The 24,473-nt window shown below is 40.1% G+C and overlaps 1 protein-coding gene across 2 annotated transcripts in view; it reads right to left on the reverse strand.

The window, feature by feature from the left end:
- Window positions 1-20,226, reverse strand: part of MARCHF8 (membrane associated ring-CH-type finger 8) — a gene marked incomplete at its 5' end in the record, with an annotated part of 89,875 nt that extends 69,649 nt beyond the window's left edge. For both annotated transcript variants that reach the window (XM_080914948.1, XM_080914946.1), the window contains one exon: window positions 19,806-20,226. The remainder of the gene's footprint in view (window positions 1-19,805) is intronic.
- Between the last annotated feature and the right edge of the window lie 4,247 nt (window positions 20,227-24,473).

The raw sequence follows: 24,473 nt of genomic DNA on the forward strand, positions 1-24,473 counted from the left end.
TAATAGCCAGAAGCTGAAAAGAACCCAGATGTCCTTCAACAGATGAATGGATACAAAAAAAAAAAATGTGGTATACTTACACAATAGAGTATTACTCGGCTATTAGAAACAACGTCTTCATGAAATTCCTAGGCAAATAGATGGAACTAGAAGCTATCATCCTGAGTGAGGTAACCCAGTCACAAAAGAACAGTATGCACTCACTGATAAGCAGATACTAGCCCAAATAGCTCAGAATACCCAAGAAACAATTCACAGAACTTATGAAGCTCAAAGAAAATGAAGGCCAGAAGGTAGATGCCTCAGTCCTTAGAAGGGAGAACAAAAAACACTCATGAGAGGAAATAAAGGGAAAAATAGAAGAGCAGGGACTGGAGACAATATCATCCAGAGACTGCCTCACCTGGGGATCCATCCCACATGCAGCCACTAAACCCACACACTATTGCTGATGCCAAGTAGTGCTTACTGGCAGGAACATGATATGGATGTCTCCTCAGAGGCTCTGCCAGAGCCATACTGATACAATTGAGTACGCTTGCAGCTAGCTAACCATTGGACTGAACACGGGGACCCCAATGAAGAAGCTAGAGAAAGGACTAAAAGGAGCTGAAAGGGTCTGCAACCCCATGGGAAGAACAAAATTATCAACCAACCAAACCCACCACAGCTCCCAGGGACTAAAACACCAACCAATGAATTCGCATGGAGAGACCCATGGCTCCAGGTGTATATGCAGCAGAGGACAGCATTCTCTGGCATCAATGGGAGGAGAGGCCTTTGGTCCAGCAAAGACTCATTTTCCCAGTGAAGGGGAACACCAAGGTGCTGAGGTGAGAGAGGGTGGATGGGAGAGGAAGCACCTTCATGGAGGCAATGGGAGGGGGAGGGAGGATGGGATTGTGGGAAAAGGGGATAACATCTGAAATGTAGATTCAGAGAATATCAAATAATTTTTTTAAAAAAAGGAAGAGTCATTAGACAATACAAACTACATACACCATTCTTGTCCTTTCCTCAGAATATTCAATTCTGAAAGAATATTAAATGTTTAAATAAAAGAACTGAGAAAACAACAAAAAATATCCAAAATGGACAGCTTGAAAAAGATTAAGGCCAGTAAGGTGTCTCCATGGGATGAGGTACTTGCTGCCAAGCCTAATGATTTGAGTTTTAGTCCAACCCACATGGATGGATGGAGAGAACTGATTCCACAAACTGTCCTCTGACACCACACATTTGCTATGGCATACACGCGTGTGCACACACACACACACACACACACACACACACACACACACAAATAGATATGTGTAATTCTAAACAAGAAAACAATACTTCTAGAAATTAATCAAAATGATTAATGCAAAGCCAAATGAATAAAACGACCGCTAAAAGACCACTAAAGATTTTTATCATCATTAAGAAATGAAAAATATTAAAGAGACAAGAAGACAAGAATAAAAAAGGATGAGCTTCTTGAAGACTATTCGCATCCCAGAGAAACAGAGAACACAGGTTACATATGAGAAGATAAAAGTTGGGCATTTTCAAAAATAGATAAAAGGCTAAAAAGATGGCTCCGCAGTAAAGAGCACTGTTTGCTTTTCCAGAAAACCAGGTTCAATTCCCAGCACCCATAAGGTCGCTTACAAGCATCTGTAAATCCAGCCCCAAGGGACCCAATGCCTTCTCTGGCCTCCCTAAGCACCAAGCATGCAAGTGGTGTGCAGACATTCGCTGGCAAAACACCTGTATACATACATTAAATAATTTTTAAAATAATTTAAGAATAAAAAATAAATTAAAGAATCACAATACATACAAAGTAGTATAAAAAGAAGAAACTTTACACATGAACTTGCTATAATAAATTTCAAAATAAATACAAAAAAATAATATAAAAATAGCCAGAAAGACAGGTGATCTCTACAGTGGACCTCACTAGCAATAAGAAAGCCCACGTGACAGCATGATGCTGTTCTCAGCATACTGGCAAAATGAGTTATTGACCAGCGTGTCACAACCAGCAAAATTACTACTAAAGAAAGAAAATGAAATGCAGATATTACTGTCCCAGCAAAACATGCTTGTGTGTATACACACACCACCAACAACAACAACAACAACGATAATGATGATGACACTGAGAAGAGAGGAAGGCCAAAAGGAAGACAAAGAGGGTGAAAATATTAAAAATAGCAGCGTGTGGAAATCAACATAGTGGTTTCTCAGAAAACTGGGAATAATCTATGAGTACATTCCACCATACCACAAGGACGCTTAATCAACTATGTCCACAGCAGCTTTAATTATAATAGCCAGAACCTGATGTCCCTCAATGGAAGAATGGATAAAGAAAATGTGCTATATTTACACAATTAAAAACAATGATACCATGAAATTTGCTGGCAAATGGATAGAACGAAAAATTAAAAAAAAAAAAAAAATCATCCTAAGTGAGGTAACCCAGACCCAAACAGACAAGCATGGTATGTGCTCTCTTATAAATGGATCTTAATCATTAAGTGCAGGATATTCCACAGACCCAGAGAAGCTAAGTAATAAGGAGGGCTCAAGGGAGGGGGTGCATAAATCTCACTGTGAAGGGAAAATAAAATACACATCACAAATAGACAGGGAAGGGTCTTGGTGTGGAATGAGGATGGAAATTGGGGAACCATGTGGGAGAGGATGGAGGGAGACAGTACTAGAACAAACAACTGGAATGGAGTGGGCATTGGGGAGCACCTCTAGGACAAGCCAGAAACCTAATGCAATGGAAACTCCCAGGAATCTATGAGGATGACTGCAGCTAAGACTCCTAGCAATGGGGGATATGTAACCTGAACTGGCCATCTTCTGTAATCACTCAAGACTTTCAGTGGAGGAATTGGGACACCAAACCAGCCTCAAAACCTTCGATCTATAATTTGTCCTGCTTACAACATGGGCTGGGGTGAAGGTGGCATAGAAATTTCGGAGGAGTGACCACTCAAGGACTGGTTCAGCTGCATACCCACACACACATCACATGAGAGGGAGCCCTCCCTGACACTGCCTGTAGAACCAGAAACCAAAGGTTAGATAACCCAGAGAGCTAGGATAGAACCTAACACAAATGGGAAAAAAAGGCAATGAAATTATTTCCCTATACTTATAGATTGTAAAGACATTAGGCTAAGCTTAGGGAGTTGTGGGGGAGAAGGGAGGAAGCACTGTAGAAGCCAGAGGGGTCAAGGACACCACAAGAAAACCCACAGAATCAACTAGCTTGGGCTCATAGGGCTCACAGAGATTGAACTGCCAACAAGGGAGCCTTCAAGGGACTGACCTAGGCCCTCTGCACTATGTAACAGTTGTATAGCTTTGTCTTCTTGTGAGACTCCTAATAGTGGGAGCAAGGGTTGCCTCAGACTCTGTTGCCTGCCTTTAGGGCTATTTCTTCCTACTGGGTTGCCTCATCTAACATTAATAGGAGAGGAAGTGTGTAGTCTTACAACTTGATATGCCATGGCTGGTTGATATCCATGGGAAGCCTGTTCTTGAGGAGTTCCTCTTCTCAATGGAGGAGAAAATAGATGGGGGTAGAGAGGACTGAGAGGCTGCATATGTAGATTAAATAAATAAGAACAGATATAATATTTAACTACATAATTTATATAATGAAATAGTCTTTATATAGAGAAATAATATAATAAAAAAGAAACATTATAAAGTGTATCAAGAAAACAGTCATAACATGTGAATAAAGGAATCTAATTTACTATTTTTCTGTTTGTCTCCTAGTTTATCTTTTTTTTCTCTATGTATTCAAATACACATCACATCTTCTTACACTCAGGAACACTACAGCAAATCCCTACACTAAAGCTGGGAGTCATTTTGCAAGTCACCATCAAAAAGGTAACACTATAGGCCAGGCATGGTGGCACACATCTTCGGCCCAGCACTCAGGAAGCTGAAGTAGAAGGATCACAGGCCTGTACAATGCCACGAAGGCTACTGTGAGACTGTCTCAGGAAAGAGGAGGATGAACTAACTGAGGAGTGCTGAGTAGAGCAGGGAAGGTTGCTGTTTGTCACTAAGAACTGAGGCGGCAGTGTCTACTCAGCTTCATCTGGGAACAGAGATCTCAAAAGCACTTCAAAAGTATTGACTGCGGAGTTACTAACCAATCTTGCTTTTCTTTTTTTTTCAGATGCCAAAAATTTGACTCAGCTGTATAATCATAAATGTTTCAATTAAGAGGTAGACAGCTAGGAAGACTGGAGAGAGAAAACAAGGAACATGAGTGTATTAAGCAAAACTAATACAAGGCCCATTGGTTCTCTATGTAACCTTGTCTGGTCAGGAACTTACTATGTAGACCAGGCTGGCCTCAAACTCATAAATCTCCATCTGCCTTAACGGTTGGGGTCAAAGATATGTATCACCACACCTATTTGAAAAATTAATATTCTTGAATATTTTTATCATATAAACTACCTAATTTTATATTTTACTATAGAAGCATTAACAAATGAAGATTCCAAAGACAAAAATATAGATGTGTTTACAAGTATGTAAACTATAGTAACTATATGTTACTAACTAAGAATGTGCATATATCATTCAAATAAATAACTGAATGGATAAATACGTAGGAGGAGGCAGGAGGAAAAGTTCTTCCTCACAATAGGAGACAATTAATACAAAAAGAAATATGGATGAAAAAATTCATCCTAGGCCTAATGAGGTACAGAAGAGTTTAACTTCAAAGAGAAAAGCAGTGTCTGGCAAGCACCAATTGAACCACAAGTTCCCAATGTTATCAGTAATAGATAACAAACTAACATTATATGACTGCTATTATGTTATACTGTGAAAAACAGAAATATTTTTTATAGTTGTCTAAAATTTAAAACTGAATATAACCATAAGACAACTACAGAGAAATACAAGTAGGAATAATCTAGAAAATAACTAGCCTGTACCCTTTAAAAACACTGATGTCAAGAACAAAGAAAGATTAAGGAACTATTCCACGTCAAGAGTCTGATATGACAGCTGAATCCAGGATGATTCTGTTAGATACGGACAGAGAACAGAACAGAAAAGCACCTAAAGACAATCATGGGCTTGCTACACTGAGTTTGGTCAGCACTGCACAGGAAGACAGCTTGAGAATTCATAAGAGAAAGAAGAGAAAGGGGTCTGGCTCCTGGGTAAAATACAGTAAGCAGACTCTAACAAAGAGCAGACAACAGACCCTTAGACACTTTTCTGTAAGCTTGACATCATACAACAATAGGAAAAATTGAAAAAGTTTAAAAAAAAAAGTTTCAAACAAATACCCCGGGGGTTGGGGGAAGACATTTAATAGAGAAGAGCTTTTCGAAGTGGAGCTTAGAGCATGCCAGAAAGCCCTGGGTTTGATGCTACCAGGACAAAGGGAAGCGGCAGGCTGTAGTAGAAAAGAAAGGAGAAAGGGAAAGAACTGTGTAAGTTAACGTTTTAAAAATACTAATGCCCAAAAGATTAATGGGAAACACACAATTTGTAGCCAATTCGTAAAACAAACTAATTAATGGGAAACACACAATTTGTAGCCAATTCGTAAAACAAACTAATGAACTTTACAAAGAAAAAAGAAAAACAAGTCGGCTTCACTAGTGAGCACACAATGATGAGATCTTTTGCCATAATCAGTAATTTTCTTTGTAAAAATTGGCAAAGATGTCCTGAAATGACCATCCAACAGGAGTTAGAAGTAGGAATCACTAATTAGCCAGTTTCAGAAAGTAATATAGATCAAGAGCCTTAAAAATACCTTCATTATTTAAGTCTGCTCTCTATAAAAAATAGTCTCTACTGTGGGTTCAAACATGCTCAAATCCATGCACTAGGAGCTAGAGAGATGGTTCATGGTGAGAACTACACACGTACAAGCATGATGACAGCTTCAGTACAAGACCGTATGTAGCAGGCCCCCTGACATCCTCCTCTAGTCTCCATGAGTACAGCAGTACCTGTTCCACACAGACACTAACACACATCCTACACACACACACACAAAATAAAAGGCATTCAAAAAAGGGTACTTATAGTAGTAAAGTTATTCAAAGGGATCTACATAATTTTCACAATATGGAAATTAGAGTATAATCACAACATCAACATCCTGTCACTACAAGATTAACATGGGAAAAAGTTGTTTAAAAAAAGTCAAGAAATTAAAGTTTACAAAGTATTCTGGATAATCTTAAGAAGAAAAGGAACTCATTAAAGTGTAGATTTTAAGAACGAAAAGTGAGCAATCAATGAAAATATTAATGGGGTGAAAATCTGGTCTAGCCTCCTGCTATAAGATCTAATTTGCCTACCCCTTCTACCCAGCTCAAAGTTAACATTTCTCACCTGGGTGTCCTCCCCATCTTCCTGTTTTGCTTCCTCAGCACCTCAAGGCCTACATCTTTCTCAGCTACACTCAGTAAAAATTGGCTGCTTCATATTTACCCATTTATCCACATTTCTTACATGCCAAAGAAATGGACTCCAGCTATTATACTAAAGACACCTTAAATATGGCAGTTAATCAAACAGAGTTTTTTTTCCCCTACTTCTTTCAAATAAAAACATTAAGAAAAACAATCCCTGAAGTTTTCTTTCCTAACCCAAATCCCCAAGGCAGGCTCTGAACAGTACAGACAACACATACCTAATTATGTTCTGTGAAGTTCTGCTCGCTTTCATGTCAGAAGACATTCAATCGTCTAATCACTAGCTACCACCCCAAAACACACCCATCTGTGTGCTACAGCACCAGCCCTGCCCTACCTACTGAGTCTGACTTCCACTGGCACACTACCCACCTCACTAGCAGAGCACAGTGGTCAGGGGAGAGGAGCAAGGCTAGGACACTAACCTTAATCTATCAGAGGACCAGGGGGAGGCATCAGTACCTCAGTGGTCTTCAATAGTAGTGATTTGGGAGGCTACTTTGCTCAACACTGCTTTGTAAGTGCTACTGGCAGTTAATAAGAGGCCAGGGATGCTAGTGACATCCTACAGCGCACAAGGAAGCTCCCCACACAAAGAAAAGATATCATCATGGCACTCCAATTCATCAGGAAAAAGACAGCGCAGGGTTTGGACAGCTGTGTAGTTTAGGACCTCTAAACACACACGAACACACACTCTAAATTAGATGCTCCAACAGGGTGGGAAAACTATCCCTTTGGGTACCAAAGTTCTACCTCAGGCATGGGAAACACAAGAGTGGTGTGTAAGCCTTCTCTTGGCGTTATCTTGTGTTTCTTCAAATGCTGCTTCTGAGCAGCAAGGGTGAGAAGATAACAACTATCAAAACTGCCCAGGCCAACAAACGCCTCCTGCAGAGCTGGCAAAGACCCACAGAATGATGACAAGTTGAGCTGAGTATTTCATCAGGACAGAAAGACAAAAACCCAGCTTTGGTCAGTCAGGAGAAAGGTGGCAAGCATTAAAGGCCAGTCAAGAAGAAAATAACAGTGCTGTTCCCAAGAGAATCGTCAAAAAAGACAGGTCTACAGGAGTAGAACTGTCGAAACTGGTGACATTAATACTCAACCCGAACTTCCACCCAAACCAGATGCAAGCAAGAAAGCACTCACGAACACAGCTACATACACTGTCAGAGCCAAGTTAACCTCGTGACTACTGAATCACGCAGCAAGGCCTCCTCATTTTGTTTTTATTGGGCCATAATTTCCTCTGATGGCTAGATGGCTGGGAAGTCCTTTTGTACCCAGTCTGGCTAAGACTTGTATAACTCTGACCTACCTCCAAATGCCTCCAAATACCATCTGCATGTCTGACTTTAACTTTTTTCCCCAGTGGTAGGGAGTACATGCAGCTTAAAGTGGCTGATTTCAGCACTAGACAGGAAGAACCATTAGAAACTTGCCCCTTAGAAAGTCAGCAAGGTAGTGTATACATCAGCCCTAGCAGTGAGACTCTGAGGCAGGAGTTCAAAACCAGAAGAGGCTACAAAACTCCATCCTGTCTTTAAAAAATAAAAAAGCTACAAAACATGAAGCTGGGACTATAGAACAGTTGGTAGAGTGAGTGCTTGTTTCACAAGCTTGAGTCCAAGAGTGCAATCTCCAGCACAGCTAAGAAACAAAAACACAGAAATGTGTCCATTGTGACGAATCAATAGAGCCTCCCTCCTTCTGAACATATGAACAAAGTTTAATGATTCTCAGTTCATCAGCCCTGAAGTTTCTCTCACATCATCTGGTCTTCCAACTCCTAGCCTTCTTCTCTTCTCTAGGCTGTGAGAAGTCCTTTTGTTGTGAATAGTGTTATACCTAGCCCTTTATGTCATACAATGATGAACGAACATCAAGACCATCAAGTCTGATCCTCAAGACTGATATGGTATGAGAACTCGCCTCTTACCTCCACAAAAGTACCCTGGTCTGCACACACATGCACACACACTAATACTCATACACACACAGACACACATACACACAGGCGTACACATACAGGCACACACAGGTATAACAGAGATGTATATACACAGGTACACATACACAATGAGGCAGAAAGGAAAGCAAGACCCTGCCAATGCACAAGCAGCCACTTGGGAAAGCTGCAGGCGAACTGGAGATTCTGGGTCCTGCCCTCAAAGTTGTATCAAACAGTAACATATTATGTAACCAGACTGAAGTTTCTTAAAGTTTTGTGGTGAAGTTTAAAAAAAAAAAGTTGGTAAGTTTTTTTTTTAATATCATTTAGTGATAACTTGCATTTTTATAATTACTCTTCACTACAATAAATACCTAGGTCAAATGTCAATAGCAAGTGTGTGCTCTGTATCATAGATTCTGGCCTATGATCACTCAGTTAATTTCACGAGGACCCGTATGGAAGGAGTATAATCCACATGTCAATGACACACCCAGGTCAGAGGTGATCTATCTGGTCAAATCGTAGTGACCAGTGACACTACTCATCCTTTCACGCTCATGCTACATCTGGATAGGTCCCAGACCATCCCTACAACTGTCCCAACAGGGTTAACTCAAGGCTTTTAGTGACTCTCTGAAGTATTTGTACTTAGAATAAGCTCAGCTATAGCATGGAACACTGAGAGAAGCCTAACGACAGCTTCATATTCTCAAGCATTTCCTAGAGGTTCTTCCAAGACAGAAATCTGTACCTTGAACTAACAGCCATGAACAAAGTGCAGATACCTCTAGAGATCTGGACTTTGAACTGACAGCCACGACTGGAAGGGCCTCTGGACAGCCTTCACACAGAGTACCTTGTGCCCTGAGTCCAGAAAGAGTGAAACAGTCTGAGGAGTGGAAAGCTGGCGACAATGCTTCCCACTCACTACAGTTAACTATTCCTGAGCAATCAGTAAGATTGTGTCTTCCCATCTACTTCCAATTATGTTAGATGCCATGTGGCTAAATCCTGGTCACTACATTGTAGGGGAGTAATCTCAGCCACTTTCAGGGCTGACCTGGAATGTCTTTCAACATTCACCTGAGACCTTCCACCTAACTCTCTCTCCACCATCTTGGCATAGCTACAAACGGAGGAGATAATACGAACAAATGGAACTTCTGTTGGATTTTGCATCACAAAAATATGTAGTTGTTGCTACTGTTACTACAATACCATATAACATATATTTTTCAAAATTTTAGGTGCAAACAAATCACTGTGCTCCTATTTCATTGGTCTGGGATGAGGAAAGGCTTCCCCAGAAAAGCACAGAGAAGATGAAACAATGACAAATGGTAAATATCAGAGAAAAAAATAAATTTGCATTTGAAGAATTAAATAGAGAGAAAATTTGATAACTGAATGTTTTTAATGAGATGGAATATAGTCACAGACTCCTAGGTGACTCTGTGATTCAACAATGGGTCACTGATTAAATATTAATTATTGATTTCACTGAAAATAGGATTATAACAAAACTGAAGAGTTTATGATGGCCAAGTCCTCCAGTATGAAAATTAAGACATGATGTACAAAGCACCTACATCCCCTGAATGAAAGCAGAGCTTCAGTAAAGGCAAACAACTCACAACTCAATACAAATCTTCAACAGTCCTATTGTCAGGGCTCTATACTGTAATAATCATCCCACAAAAGTTCAAATATCTATATATAAGAACGGTCCCTGCCACACTGTTATAAAAGGGAAAAACTGAAATAAATACCTAGTAATAGAGGAAGACATGAATGAGTCCTGTATTTAAGTATCCATACCGTCTTCTCCACACAATTTTTCCTCTTCAAGATGAGGTTTTACTATGAGGCCAGGCTGGCATTGAGTTTGCAGCACCCCACCCCCAGTCAGCTGGTAAATCTGAGTTGTTTCTCTGAGCTATTCTAAACAGCACAGGTCTGTGTATGAGGTTGGCATGGTCATATTTGTGTTCTTCATGGACATATTACCTGGAAGTGCAACTGTGTGTGTGTGTGTGTGTGTGTGTGTGTGTATGTATCTCCATATATATCCACATGGATGAATGGATAGAGATGGAGATGAAGCTATACAATGAGAATTACTCAAATGGAGTCCAAGACAAAATTAAAAAAAACAGTCACAAAGTTTATCATCAAACATTTCAAAGGAGTTTTAAAATGATGGGAAGGGGCAGTTCCATGAATTTAATGAGGATTGTAATATATGCTGGAGAGATGGCCAAGAAAGCATAAATATATGACTGAATAAAATGAAAATGACGATTCTGGATTTGAAAGCTAAATTCAGTAAAGAGGTAAAAATACTGAAGAGAACATGAGCTAAGATGAAACTCAGAGACATGACTAGAAAAGTCAGGGGAAAACCTGGGAAGTGGAAGGGATCAAAGAGAGTAGGCTGCCCAGACTTGAAGATGTAGAAGATTTGAACTACTCAAGCAAAAACTATGAAAAGTTAAAAAAAAAAAAAAAAAAAAAAAACAGATGAAAAGAACACATAAAACAGGTGGACATCTTGAAAAGTCATCTAATCATAGGCTCAGATGAAGACAAAAATTCCAGATCAACTACATAGACCAGATCTTCAATGGGACCACAAAACAATCTTTCCCAAATTGAAGAAAGACACACTCAAACCAAATAGGTATGACCAAAAGAGAAACTCCTCACAGCAGATTATAGTAAAGTGTTTAATAGACATAACAAGAAGAGAGTTCTGAGAGAAAGAGAAGGGGAGACAGCACACATCACACATAAAGGAAAACCCATAAGAGCAACCGTCGAATTCTAATGGAAAATTTCCAAAGCCACCAGAGCCTAGAGCAATGCACTTCACGTTCTAATAGACCATGGATGACAACCCAGACTACTGTACCCAGGGAAACAGTCAGGTTGAAGGACAAAGACAAACTTTCCACTATACAAATAAGCTTAAAGAAAATACTTCCAAGATGGAAGAGATGACCCAGCAGTTAAGAACTGGATGCTTTTCCAGAAGACCTCGGTTCAATTTCAGGCACTCGTACCTATGTAACTCTAATTGTAAGGGATCCAATGCACTCTTCTGGCCTCTGCAGACACCAGTCATATATGCAGTGCACATATATTGCAGGCAGACACTTATACACATAAAATAATAAATTCATTTCCAACAAACCAGCCTTATAACATATTAGAAGCAATATTCAGGACTGAAATGAATAAGCACATCCAAAAGAATATAGAAAGAAAACAAATGAAGCTGTAATACTAAAACACAAAACAGAACTAAGACATAAACAAATGAACAATCCTCCCCAAAAGGACAGTCATCAACAAACACCTTTAAATAGTACCTTTCAGATTTAGTAACCCCAGGTCCCAATTGAAAGACACAGGTTTGTAACTGAATTAAGAAACAAAATCCACCTCTCTACTGTCTACAAGAAACACATCTTACTTCTTACTTTCAAAGACAGAAGCCACCTCAAAATAAAAGAACAGAAAAAAATATATGAGTTACTTAGGTTTTTGTCAACTTGACCCAAGCTAGAGTCATTTAGGAAGAGAACCTCTATTGAGAAAAATACTTTCATCAGATTGACCTGTGGGCAAGTCGGTGGGCAAAGACTAATAATGTAAATCATTAATATTCTCGATTGATGTGATGCCCTAGACTACTTTAGGCAGTGCCACCCCCAGGCAGATGGTCCTGGATGCTATAATAAAGCAGGCCGAGTAAGCCACAGGAAGTAAAAGAGTAACCAGCTTTTTTAAAATAGTCTCTGCTTCAGTTCCTGCCTCTAGGTTCCTACCTTAAGTTCCTGCCTCCTCTAAATGATAGACTTTAAGCTATAAGCTAAAATAAACTTTTTTTTTTTTCATAGGGCTATCACAGCAATAGAAAACAAACAAATACAGCATTCCAAGCAAATGGGACCAGGAAGGAAGTGTCTCTATCCTGATAAAACAAAACAGACTTCAAATTAAAACTAATCAGAAGCCAACACCAACCTAACTGGAGAAAAACTAGAAGCCGTACATTAAAATCAGACTGTGACAGGCCTACCCACTAACCCTGTTCCTTGTCAACATAATTCCCAAAGCACTCGCTGGAGCAATAAAGCAAAAGGAGGAAATTAAAGGGATACTATGAAGAAAAGTCAAATTACTCATTTGCAGAGGATACAGTATACATAAGAGATCTCAAAATTGCATCAGAAAACTTCTAGAAATAACCAATCCTTTCAGCAAAATGGCTGGATACAAATCACCTTACAAGACAGGGTTTCTCTGTGTAGCTCTGGTTGTCCTGGAACTCACTCTGTAGACCAGGCTGGCCTCAAACTGAGATCCAATTGCCTCTGCCTCCCAGTGCTGAGATTAAAGGTGTACACCACCACTACCTGGTTCAGTAGCTGTTCTGACACCGATAACAAACACTTAGAAAAGGAAATTATGGACACAATCCCATTATCCTCAAAGAAAATAAAATGTCTAGGAATAAACCTAACTGGCAGGGTGAAGGACCTCCACAATAACAACTTCAAATCTCTGAATAAAGAGAGTAAGAAATACACTAAAAAATGGGAAGATCTCCTGTACTCATACACTGGTAGAACTAATAGTGTGAAAATGACCACGCTACCAAAGGCAATTTACAGATTCAATAGACTCTCAATACAAAGTCCCTATGCTATAAGTCACAGAAATAGGGGGGAAAATCCTAAAATCCATATGAACCAAACGATCCTACAAAGTTAAGCAATCCTGAGCAAAAAGAATGCTATCAAAGAGATTGCCACTCCAAATTTCAAGCTATATTACAGAACTCTCATAATAAAAACAGCATGATCCTGGCACAACACATCAATAGTAAAAAAGAGAAGATAACAAATCTTCCTGGGAAAACGAGGACAATACATGGGGAGAGGACGGAGAAATAAATCACATCAAAGACATTTGAAAAAAACATAGGAAAGCAGATTATTGTGTTTACCTAAAATACATAGAATACATAGAGATATATGTGTGTACTCTCTTAAACGAAGTTATGCCACTTGGGGTAACAACACTCCCCCTCAAAAGTGACAGAGTACCTAACAAAAACCCCAGTGTTAGTCATGGAAGAATCCCTTTGGAGTGGTTACTCGGGAGCCCAAGAGACACCAAAACAATACAGGCTATTGCCATTGCTCTTGGTTGCCTCCCAAAGTTTGAAGGTAACTCCTTTTTGCTAAAGAAAGCACATATTTCAGACACAGGACTTGGAGAATCAGGCGGGATATGACCTGAAAACCTCTTTCTTAAGGACTAGCTCTCACAGAACTGAAAGGAGCTATGCAATCTGCCAAAGGTAGGAAATGACCCAACAATCCTATCCAGCTGTAACACCTACAAACCACAGCAATGATCAGAAAGGCAAAATATTACAAAAGGTGCAACAGAAGACCCCATAGGTTTCAATGAGAATGACCCCATAGGCTCGTATGTTTGAATGTTTGGTCCCTAGCTGTGGAACTGTTTCGGGAAGGATTAGAAGGTATAGCCTTGTTGGAGGAAGTGGGTCACTGGGGGAGGACTTGGATATTTCAAAAACTCACACCAGTCAGTCTGCCTATCCCCCCACTGCCTCCATCTCCACTGCTGACCACTCATGCCTAGTGTTTGTGGGTCAAATGTAAGCCCTCAGCTACTGCCAGTCTCCCCACCATTGTGGTCATAAACTCACCCTCTGAAACTGTAAGCAAGCCCCCAGTTACATGATTTCTTTTACAAGTTGCCTTGGCCATGGTGTCTCTTAACAGCAATAGCAAGGTAACTAAGGAACCGGCATTTACTTGCCGAGAGTAACCAACAGCCATCTAATCGGACTTAAAGCCAGCTCAACAAGAGGGGAGGGAAGTCTCATATTATAAAGCTAGCCAACTTCCCCTGACAGGTGAGGTCTACAATCCTAGAGAAGAACCTACTTCAGTAAATCAGCATAATTTCTACCTGCATTGTAAATACTTATCCTCATACACCCAAAGAAGTACAGGTCTCATGCCTTATCAAAGAAGCTAATTTCTGTGACAGACAGCCACAAGGTGAGCAAAATGCAGAGAACAACTGACTGTTGGGTGAACAGCCCTAACTGATATATCTACAACACAACCAACTATGACTCGAGGAACATATCAAAAGATAGGGGGGGGTCTAAAATGGGGGGGTGGTAAATCCCCAGGATAGGATGTCTGCTACAAGACAGTGTCTTCTGTATGTGACAGGAAAGCTACAGCCGCAAAATCTCATCCTTATGGTTTCTTAGGGAATACCTGAACAATAACAGCACCTTTTGACATGACAATGTGGATGAGGGAAATCTCAGAAGGCCCCACCCTTGGAAAAAGAACTACAGGCAATTAATGGCTGCTGAGAGAGTAAATCAATCTTCTCCAGGGATAAGCTCCCTGATAGGTTACCCAATCCTCCAACCTTAAGTGGTCAGCCTTGAACACATATAAATAGAAGCAACACTAAAGGGACAACAGGTTGTATTCAAAAGTGTGTGTGTGAGTGTGTGTGTGTGTGTGTGTGTGTGTGTGTGTGTGTATGTGTGTAAAATAAAGAAGAAAAGATTAAGAGGCCTCCCATGCATTCTATCAGATCACAATGGACTAACAAAAACAACAAAAAGCCCACATACACATGGAGGCTTAACAATGTGCTACTCAATGATAGCATGGTCACGAAAGAAATAAGGAAAGAAATTAAGGATTTTTTAGAATTTAATGAAAATGAAAGCACAACATACCCAAACCTATTGGATGCAATAAAAGCAATACTAAGAGGAAAACTTATAGCTCTGGGTGCCTCCAAAAAGAAATTGGAGAGAACATATACCTGAAAGCTCTAGAACAAAAAAGAAGCAGATACACCAAAGAGAAGTAGACAGCAGGAAATAATGAAACTCAGAGCAGAAATCAACGAAGTAGAAACAAAGAGAACCATTCAGAGAATCAACAAAACCAGGAGCTGGTTCTTTGAGAAAATCAACAAGATCAATAAACCCTTAGCCAGACTAACTAGAGGGCACAGAGAGAGTATCCAAATTAACAAAATCAGAAATGAAAGGGGAGAGATAACAACTGAGACTGAGGAAATTCAAGAAATCATCAGATCCTACTACAAAAGCCTATACTCAACAAAACTGAAAAATCTGGAGAAAACTGACAAATTTCTAGACAGATACCAGATACCAAAGTTAAATGAGGATCAGATAAACCATCTAAACAATCCCATAACACCTAAAGAAATAGAGGCAGTCATCAAAAGCCTCCCAACCAAAAAAAAAAAAAAAAAAAAAAAAAAAATACAGGACCAGATGGGTTCAGTGCAGAATTCTATCAGACCTTCATAGAAAACCTAACACCAATACTCTCCAAACTATTCCACAAAATAGAGAGAGAGGGTACACTACCCAACTCATTCTTCAAAGCCAAAATTACTCTCATTCCTAAACCACACAAAGACCCTACAAGGAAAAAGAAATTCAGACCAATCTCCCTCATGAACATTGATGCAAAAATACTCAATAAAATTCTTGCAAACTGAATCCAAGAACATATCAAAACGATCATTCACCATGATCAAGTAGGCTTTATCCATGGGATGCAGGGATGGTTCAATATACAAAAATCCATCAACGAAATCCACCATATAAACAAACTCAAAGAAAAAAAAAAACACATGATCATCTCACTATATGCTGAGAAAGAATTTAACAAAATTCAACATCTCTTCATGTTAAAAGTCTTGGAAAGAACAGGAATCCAAGGCCCATACCTATAGTAAAAGCAATATACAGCAAACCAGTAGCCAACATCAAACTAAATGGTGAGAAACATGAAGCAATTCCATTAAAATCAGGGACTAGACAAGGCTGCCCACTTTGCCCCTACCTATTCTATACAGTACTGGAAGTCCTGGCCAGAGCAATTAAACAACAAAAGGAAGTCAAAGGGATATAAATCGGAAAAGAAGAAGTCAAAATATAACTATTTGCCAATGACATGATAGTATACTTAAGTGACCCCAAAAATTCCACCAGAGAACTTTTACAGCTGATAAACAACTTCAGCAAAGTGGCTGGATATAAAATTAACTCAAACAAATCAGTAGCCTTCCTCTACTCAAAGGATAAACATGCGGAGAAAGAAGTTAGAGAAAAGATACCCTTCACAATAGTCATAAACAATATGAAATACCTTGGTGTGACCCTAACTAAGCAAGTGAAAGATCTGTATGACCAGAACTTCAAACCTCTGAAGAAGAAAATTAAAGAAAATTGCAGAAGATGGATAAATCTCCCATGCTCATGGATTGGAAAGATCAACATTGTAAAAATGGCCATCTTACCAAAAGCAATCTATAGATTCAATGAAATCCCCACCAAAATTCCAACGCAGTTCTTCACAGAGTTGGAAAGAGCAATTTGCAAATTCATCTGAAATAACAAAAACCTAGAATGTGGAAATCTATTCTCAACAACAAGGAAACTTCTGTGGAAAGTTCACCATCCCTGACCTCAAGTTATATTAAAAAGCAATTGTGTTTAAAACTGCATGGGATTGGTACAAAGATAAGCAGGTAGATCAATGGAACAGAATAGAAGATCCAGAAATGAACACTCACACATATGGTTACTTGATCTTTGACAAAGGAGCTAAAAACATCCAATGGAAAAAGGACAGCCTCTTTAACAAATGGTGTTGGTTCAACTGGCAGTCAGCATGCAGAAGAATGCAAATCGATCCTTTCTTATCTCCTTGTACAAAGCTCAAGTGCAAGTGGATCAAAAATCTTCACATAAAACCAGGTACACTGAAACTATCAGAAGAGAAAGTGGGAAAAATCTTAGAACACATAGGCACAGGGGAAAATTTCCTGAACAGAACACCAATGGTTTGTGCTCTAAGATCAAGAATCAACAAATGGGACTTAATGAGATTGCAAAGTTTCTGTAAGGCTAAGGACACTGTCAAAAACAAAAACAAAAACAAAAAAAAAAAAAAAAAAAAAACAGCAGCCAACAGACTGTGAAAGGATCTACCAATCCTATATCTAATAAAGGGCTAGTATCCAATATATACAAAGAACTCAAGAAGTTAGACCCCAGAGAATCAAACAATCCTATTTTTAAAATGGGGTACAGAGCTAAACAAAGGATTTTCAGCTGAGGAGTACTGAATGGCAGAGAAGCACCTAAGGAAATGCTCAACATCCCTAGTCATCAGGGAAATGCAAATCAAAACAACCCTGAGATTCCACCTCACACCAGTCAGAATGGCTAAGATCAAAAACTCAGGTGACAGCATATGCTGTCTAGGATGTGGAGAAAGAGGAACACTCCTCCACTGTTGGCGGGGTTGTAAGCTGGTACAACCACTCTGGAAATCAGTCTGGCAGTTCCTCAGAAAATTGGACATAGTATTTATTACCTGAAGATCCAGTTATTCCACTTCTGGGCATATACCCAAAACATTTTCCTACATATAATGACACATGCTCCCCCATGTTGATAGCAGCATTATTTATAATAGCCAGAAGCTGAAAAGAACCCAAATGTTCTTCAGTAGGAGAATGGATACAGAAATGGTGGTACATTTACACAATGGAGTACTACTCAACTATTAGAAACAATGACTTTACAAAGTTCCTAGGAAAAATGAATTGAACCAGAGAATATATCATCCTGAGTGAGGTAACACAGTCACAAAAGAACAGACATAATATGCAGTTGCTGATAATTGAATACTAGCCCCAGAAAGCTCTGAGTATCCAAGAAACAACTCTTAGACCATATGAAACTCAAAAAGAAGGAAGGTCAAAATGTGGAAGCCTCGGTTCTTCTTAGGGAAAAAAAAAAAGTATATAGCACCCTCTCAGAGTGTGGTACACCTATACCTTAAATCATTAATAATTCAAGAGCTAAGAATGCAGCCTTGTGGCAATCCTTAGTATTTAAAAATCATTATGTTTAATCTTTACACACCAACAAAACTTTGATTATTTCCATGTTACGTTTTGTTTTATATGTACTTTATGCTCATTGTAACTAGTAAGTTTTCAATGCATACTATCAAACCTTAAAAAAAAAATCAAGTACTGACAAAAAATACAATCATATAGTTTTTATGCAAAACTGCTTTTAAAATCTGTACATTTATCTCTGTTCTTTAAAATAAATTTGTTTAATTAAAAAAAATAGCCCAGTTTGCCTAAACTTAAAAAGAAGGTAAATGAGTTGTCTTGGAAAAAGACTTCCTACACTTGGGCACAGACGTTAAACTGCCAACATCCACTCCCCTCAAGAGGACAAACTTTTAAGAATGTGTTTTCTGCCTCTATCTTCCCAGTGCCAGTATTATAGGCATGCACCACCACCAAAGTTCAGTATACCCCTTATCAATAAAATCGCCAGAAACAAGAAGTTAGAAAACAAGAAGTTAGGAAACAAGAAGTTAGGAAAGTACACATTGCTCTTTATTTTAACTTCCTCGGTAATTTCACACTCTGCATACCTTCATTCACTGTATTAAACAATATATTGCTTGATTTTGTTGAACATAGGATCTCACACACTGAATCTCTCAAAATTCAAAATTCCCTTGCTTCAGATTTTCAAGTTACTTTTAATAAATGTCCACATCATTCCATAACTCTGACAAGTGTAATTCATACATTCTTTTTCACAGAATGTGATTTGAGTATTCTAAATGAAGTATTACTCTCCCGTTTTGAGTAACTAACCAAACAAGAAGGTGTGAAATCTACTATATAAACGCACCATTGCTCCTCCTGGCACTGATCAGAAATACTGGTGCTTTTTCCATGAGATAAGTTATATACTTATTATTCCTCTAATTACATAGCATATAACCGAACCCCCTCCCCCGCCAAAAAAAAAAATGGAAGGGCCATACAGCATATGTATCTTGCAACATCATCAAATTAACAACAAGCAAACAAACAAACAAAAAAATCCTCTCCATAATAAATCTTGACAGCTGTATGACCACTGTGTGTCCTTACTTCAGGGAGACAAAGAGGCTGAAAAGGGCTGGCTTGCTTGCTATCTTCCTTTGTTTTTTTCCTTCAAATGGGCTTTCAGGGAAGCGTATTTTCTTTTTAGGGAGGTTTCGTCGCGTTAAAGAAACGTGAGAACAAGAACATGAGCCATTATGATTCTCCCCAATAAGTTCTCAATTAAAAACCTGACTCAGATGAAGAAGAATCCAAGTCGGTTCCAAGACAAACATTTTTAAAGACCAGAAAATGGGCGGCGATTACAACGCACAGCAGCCTACCTAAGCTTTCCCTCCAGCGCTTCTGCTTGAGCAGCACCCTCCAGACGCCACGTCAGGCACTCCAGAGAACAGGAATCCACTCTTCCATCTCGGACTTGGAGACTGAGGCGGAGGCGGGGAGGGCTGCCCGGGGCACGCCCTCACAGCCCAGCCACGGCGAGACTTCACCTGGGAGCGCCCTAGACCTCCGGCCGCCCGCGGATTGGGTGACCAGACCCCGCCCCGCAGCACGCGGCCTCTCCGGGGACCCAGACCTCCGGGCACCCACCTGTCGCGGCCTCCCAGCGGCCACACCCCTGGCGGCCCGGAGCCCGCGGCCCCGCCACGCCGCGCCTCGGCGCAAGCAGCTCAGGTGAGCGCGGAGCTCCACGCTCGGCCCGCTTCCTGCATGACACAGGCCGGACGCTGCGGGGCCGCCGGGTCAGCGCGCAGCCTTCACCACCCAGCGAGAGGACGCCGACTGACCGGTCACGTGACGCGCTGGTCACGTGCCCCGTCGTGCCTCTGGCAGAAGCGTTGCTGAGGCGACCTGGGGGCGCAGGGAAGGCGGCGTAGCAGCGGTGGCTCTCTGGTAAATGCCTCCCGGCCTCACAATCTCAGGGTAGAACAAGGTAAACCTTCCCGTGCGCTAACAAATGAAAGTGGGAAGAGGTAAAACTAAGCGGGAAAAGGTTTGTTTGGATGAACAGGGGTTTTGTTTTTGCTCATTCCCTAACCTAGATAGTTGTAAATATGGGATTCGTAGTTTTTATGAGCATATTGCTGTCTACGTAGACAGGTGCAGGTAGATATTTGACTCTACTTTGTCCACATTAAACTCTTCCTTGATTGTACCTGTACACTGGTGTTCTTTGTGATTTGTCCCCGCCCCAGTACCTTTGGTTGGACCCAGGGATTCTCTCGGAAGCTAGCACTGAGTTTCATTCCCAGCTTTTACTATTTCTTGGCATTCTGATTTCCCTAAGTCATACGTTACAGAAACAGAAGTTTCCGACACTGACAATTGTTATTTATCCAATAACCTTTATTGCACGGTGCACTGAGGTTGGTTTTTTTTTTTTTTTTTTTTTTTTTTTTTTTTTTAATTCATGAGAGATTTGTAAGGAAATCCCTGCAGTACTCCACAATTTTCTGTTGTCTAGAAGTAGGGCTGTTAGTTTAGCTAATCAAGTTACTCAGCATGCTCAAGGATGCTGATCGCTTTGCATACTTGGCTGTTTATAGAGAGCAAACTATGTCAAGAGACAAAACATCTGGATCCATACAGCAAAGCAAAAATGGGTTCATTCCTGTAAATCACCTTGAAAGCAACATTCACATATTGGAGAATTTAATGGTAAATTTTTTCATGAGTTTTTCTTTCTTTCATTTGTTGTTCTGTTTTGTTTTTGCTGTGGGAAGCAGCCGCTACAACCTCAGAGAATCCTCCTGCCCTGTTGGCAGGAGGCTTTCCTATAAGGCAGGACTAAAGGTCCATTAGTGTAGTGTGTGTCTACAGCAGGAGCACAAAGAGCTAAGTGGTTTGGGAGTGTGGAAACCTGCCATCCTACTGTTGGAAGTCACAAAGACTTCCGAGTTCTAGAAGCATCTGAGTAGTTGTAGAGCTAGAAAGATTGTTATTTGGGCAAAGCTAGAGAGTCCTAACTCAACCATCACTACCCAAGAGATTTCTGAAGCCTTTCTTCATCTGTCTAAAATAAAACTCAGAGTCCTGAGACCAAAGAGCTATCTTGCATCTGTCCAAACAAGGAAACAAACTGGAAATGGAAAGAAGCCTCTGTACTTAGAATGTAAAGCTGCTAATAAATGAATTGCTTAGAGGTGACCATATGCTCAGGCAAAGATGCCTTGTGGCATTTGGTAAAATCCTGTCTATGCTAATGGGAATGAGTTCCCTCTCCTAGATTAGGCAGATTATGGGATAAGTGAGACTTGAGCCAGGGGATGGACCAACGTTACCCTAGAGCTAGTCACATCCGACTTTCCAAAGGGTTAAGCCCATGAAGCACGTACTGGCTTACCAGTTACGGGTTCATTGCAAACAAACGATGCTGTTATGGATGACATGTTAGTGTGCACATGTAATTTCTGCCCCTGGGAGGCTTTCAAGAGATCTGAGTTCAAGGTCAAGCCTAGGCTACATAGTTGACTTTTAAAAATGTGACAATATACTGCTAGTGTCTATGATCATAATAGTATTAATCACGGATCTGGAGTGAGGAATAACAGAAATAAACTGAGAGATGACTAGCTACATTTTAACCATGCTGTGGGGGAAAGCAGCCCTTGGATCCACACATCCTGATTTAAGTCTTAGACAGCTTTCCACAAGTGCAGCACCTGGGATAGCTTATGGAAAACGTTCTTTGTTGCTCATGGCTCTGGAGTCCAGTCCTAGTTGACTGGACACTTTTTCTTCCTTGTTTTCAGCTGTTGTTTATGAAGACAACTTTTTTGAACTCAGAAAAAGACTCATGCTTCTAGAATGAGGTGTTTGGACAATTCTAGAATGGAAAAAAAAATCCAAAAGTAGTCATGGAGACACAAGCCTGTGTCCCCACCTATGCCAAAGGCTGAGGCTGGAGATCACAGGAGTTAAGCCCCGAAGCTAGACTGAGCAACAGAAAAAGACTCTGTATCCATCTAGCTATCTACCTCCGACCCACCCACCCATCCATCCATCTGCTTTATATGTAATATATACATATACATATGACCAACTAAGAATTTAAAAATTGCTGCAACCATTTGCAATGAGCTAAGTCAGACCTTAGGAGGTTGTTGGGTGCATGAGAATTTTTGAGTTTCTCTTTTCATTGCTTAATAAACAAAGATGATGCTGGTTGAGAAGTCAGTGTCATGTGATTGACCCTTTGGCTCACCTTCTTTGGTTGCAATCATGCAGTTGATCCAGAGTAGTGCTATCCTCCAGCCACTGGTGAGCAACAAGGCCCTGAGGACTTATGTATCTAGATAAGTACATTTAAGAGCAACTGTCCAGCTTTTCTTCTGCAACCACAATTCCTGAGCACTGGGAAAATACACGAGGTGCACAGCTGGAGTCCAAGTTACTTAATTGGGCAGCTGCCCTAGGAGATTGCTCAGCTTACTGGGTTTTATGAATAAGAAATTAACTGTTGCATCAAACCACTGAGCTTTCATAGATTAATTTGAAACCAGGGCATTATACAGTATCTGTTATAGTCTGAATTCTAGTCTCTAAATTCATGATGTTGAAGTTCAACCTTTAATGCCTCTTGGTTGTTTTGCACAGATTCAAGGTTTTACTACTTAGAACACATTCATGTGGCTACTGTCCTGGCACATCATCATTAAGTAAGAGGCCAAACCTATTCCATCTTGGGACCAGCCTCTATCTTGAGGAAAACCACCTATAGCTGAACCCACTCTACATCCATGCCAGGAAAGACTTCATAGCTTGTCCTTGGCCCATACCCCAGAGTTACTCTCTAGCTACTTTCTAGCAACAGTCAAATTGTTGATTAGTCTGACTGTCTCAGATGTACTTTCAGAACATTTGTTCATGGGTTTGCTTCAGAACACTCACTGTCAGCTTGTAATAGTCAATTAGATACTTGCCAGGATGAAACCCCCTCAATTGCTTGGCATTTCCTATAAAGCTCGGGGCTTCACCCTCCACTCTGCTGTGTCAGAGATAGCAGTGTTGCCCAAGCTTCAGCTTAAATGAAGACCCTAGTGTAATTACATTAGAGTTGGCTCCTTGTATTTTTTCAGGACATGAGAATGAGGCACAACAGAAGACTTACAGTGTTGTATTTATTTTGTAATTAATTATTTAATTTTCGGTTTATCAAGACAGGATTTCTCTGTGTACTCTTGGCTTTCCTAGAGCTTAATCTGTAAAGCAGGCTGACCTTAAAGTGATCTGTCTTTGCCTCCCGAGTGCTGGGATTAAAGGTGTGTGCTACCACGGCCCAGCTATGGTAGGTTTGTTTGTTTTGTTTGTTTTTAAACTGTGCCCTTATGCTCTAGGATTGTAGTATGTTTATATGTTTCCTGCTCCAGAACTATGACTAGCCTCCTCTCCAAGGTAGTAGTTATCACTGGGAAATTGTGCCAGAAACCAAGATCTGGGCATGAGGCATCCTAGCATACTACTAGAGAACCAGGTCTTCTAGGCCTTCTCAGAGAAATTTCAAGACAGTCAGACAGTAAAATGTTATTAACAATAAGAAGAAATGGACTGAAAGTAAAAGACACATTGCTTTCAGTACTTTAAGTGGTGGTTTTTAGTTTAGGATCTCATTCTTAAACTCAAAACTTAAAATAAAGGTGGCTATATCACAAGACCTAATCATACTCAATACTTTGGCAACAGCACAAGAGCACTGTGCCTTAATTCACTAAGATTTACAAACCTAAATTAAATCTGATTCTGCCTTTTTTTTTTTTTTTTTTTTTGATCATTCACTAACATTATAATAAAGAGGCCTTGATATTTTGAGTGCTAATCCTGGCCATGACAATTGACTATATCAGTTATGTGATTTGATGTCTTGAGTATTGACATCTGTCTTCTAGATTTCCTTCAAATGACAGCCTGCCAACCTCCAAGGAATATCATATCTCCTGCACTGGATGGTTTTGTGTTAACTTGACACAAACTGGAGTTATCACAGAGAAAGG

Source organism: Micromys minutus (genome assembly GCF_963924665.1).
Source record: "Micromys minutus genome assembly, chromosome: 3".
NCBI lineage: Eukaryota > Metazoa > Chordata > Mammalia > Rodentia > Muridae > Micromys > Micromys minutus.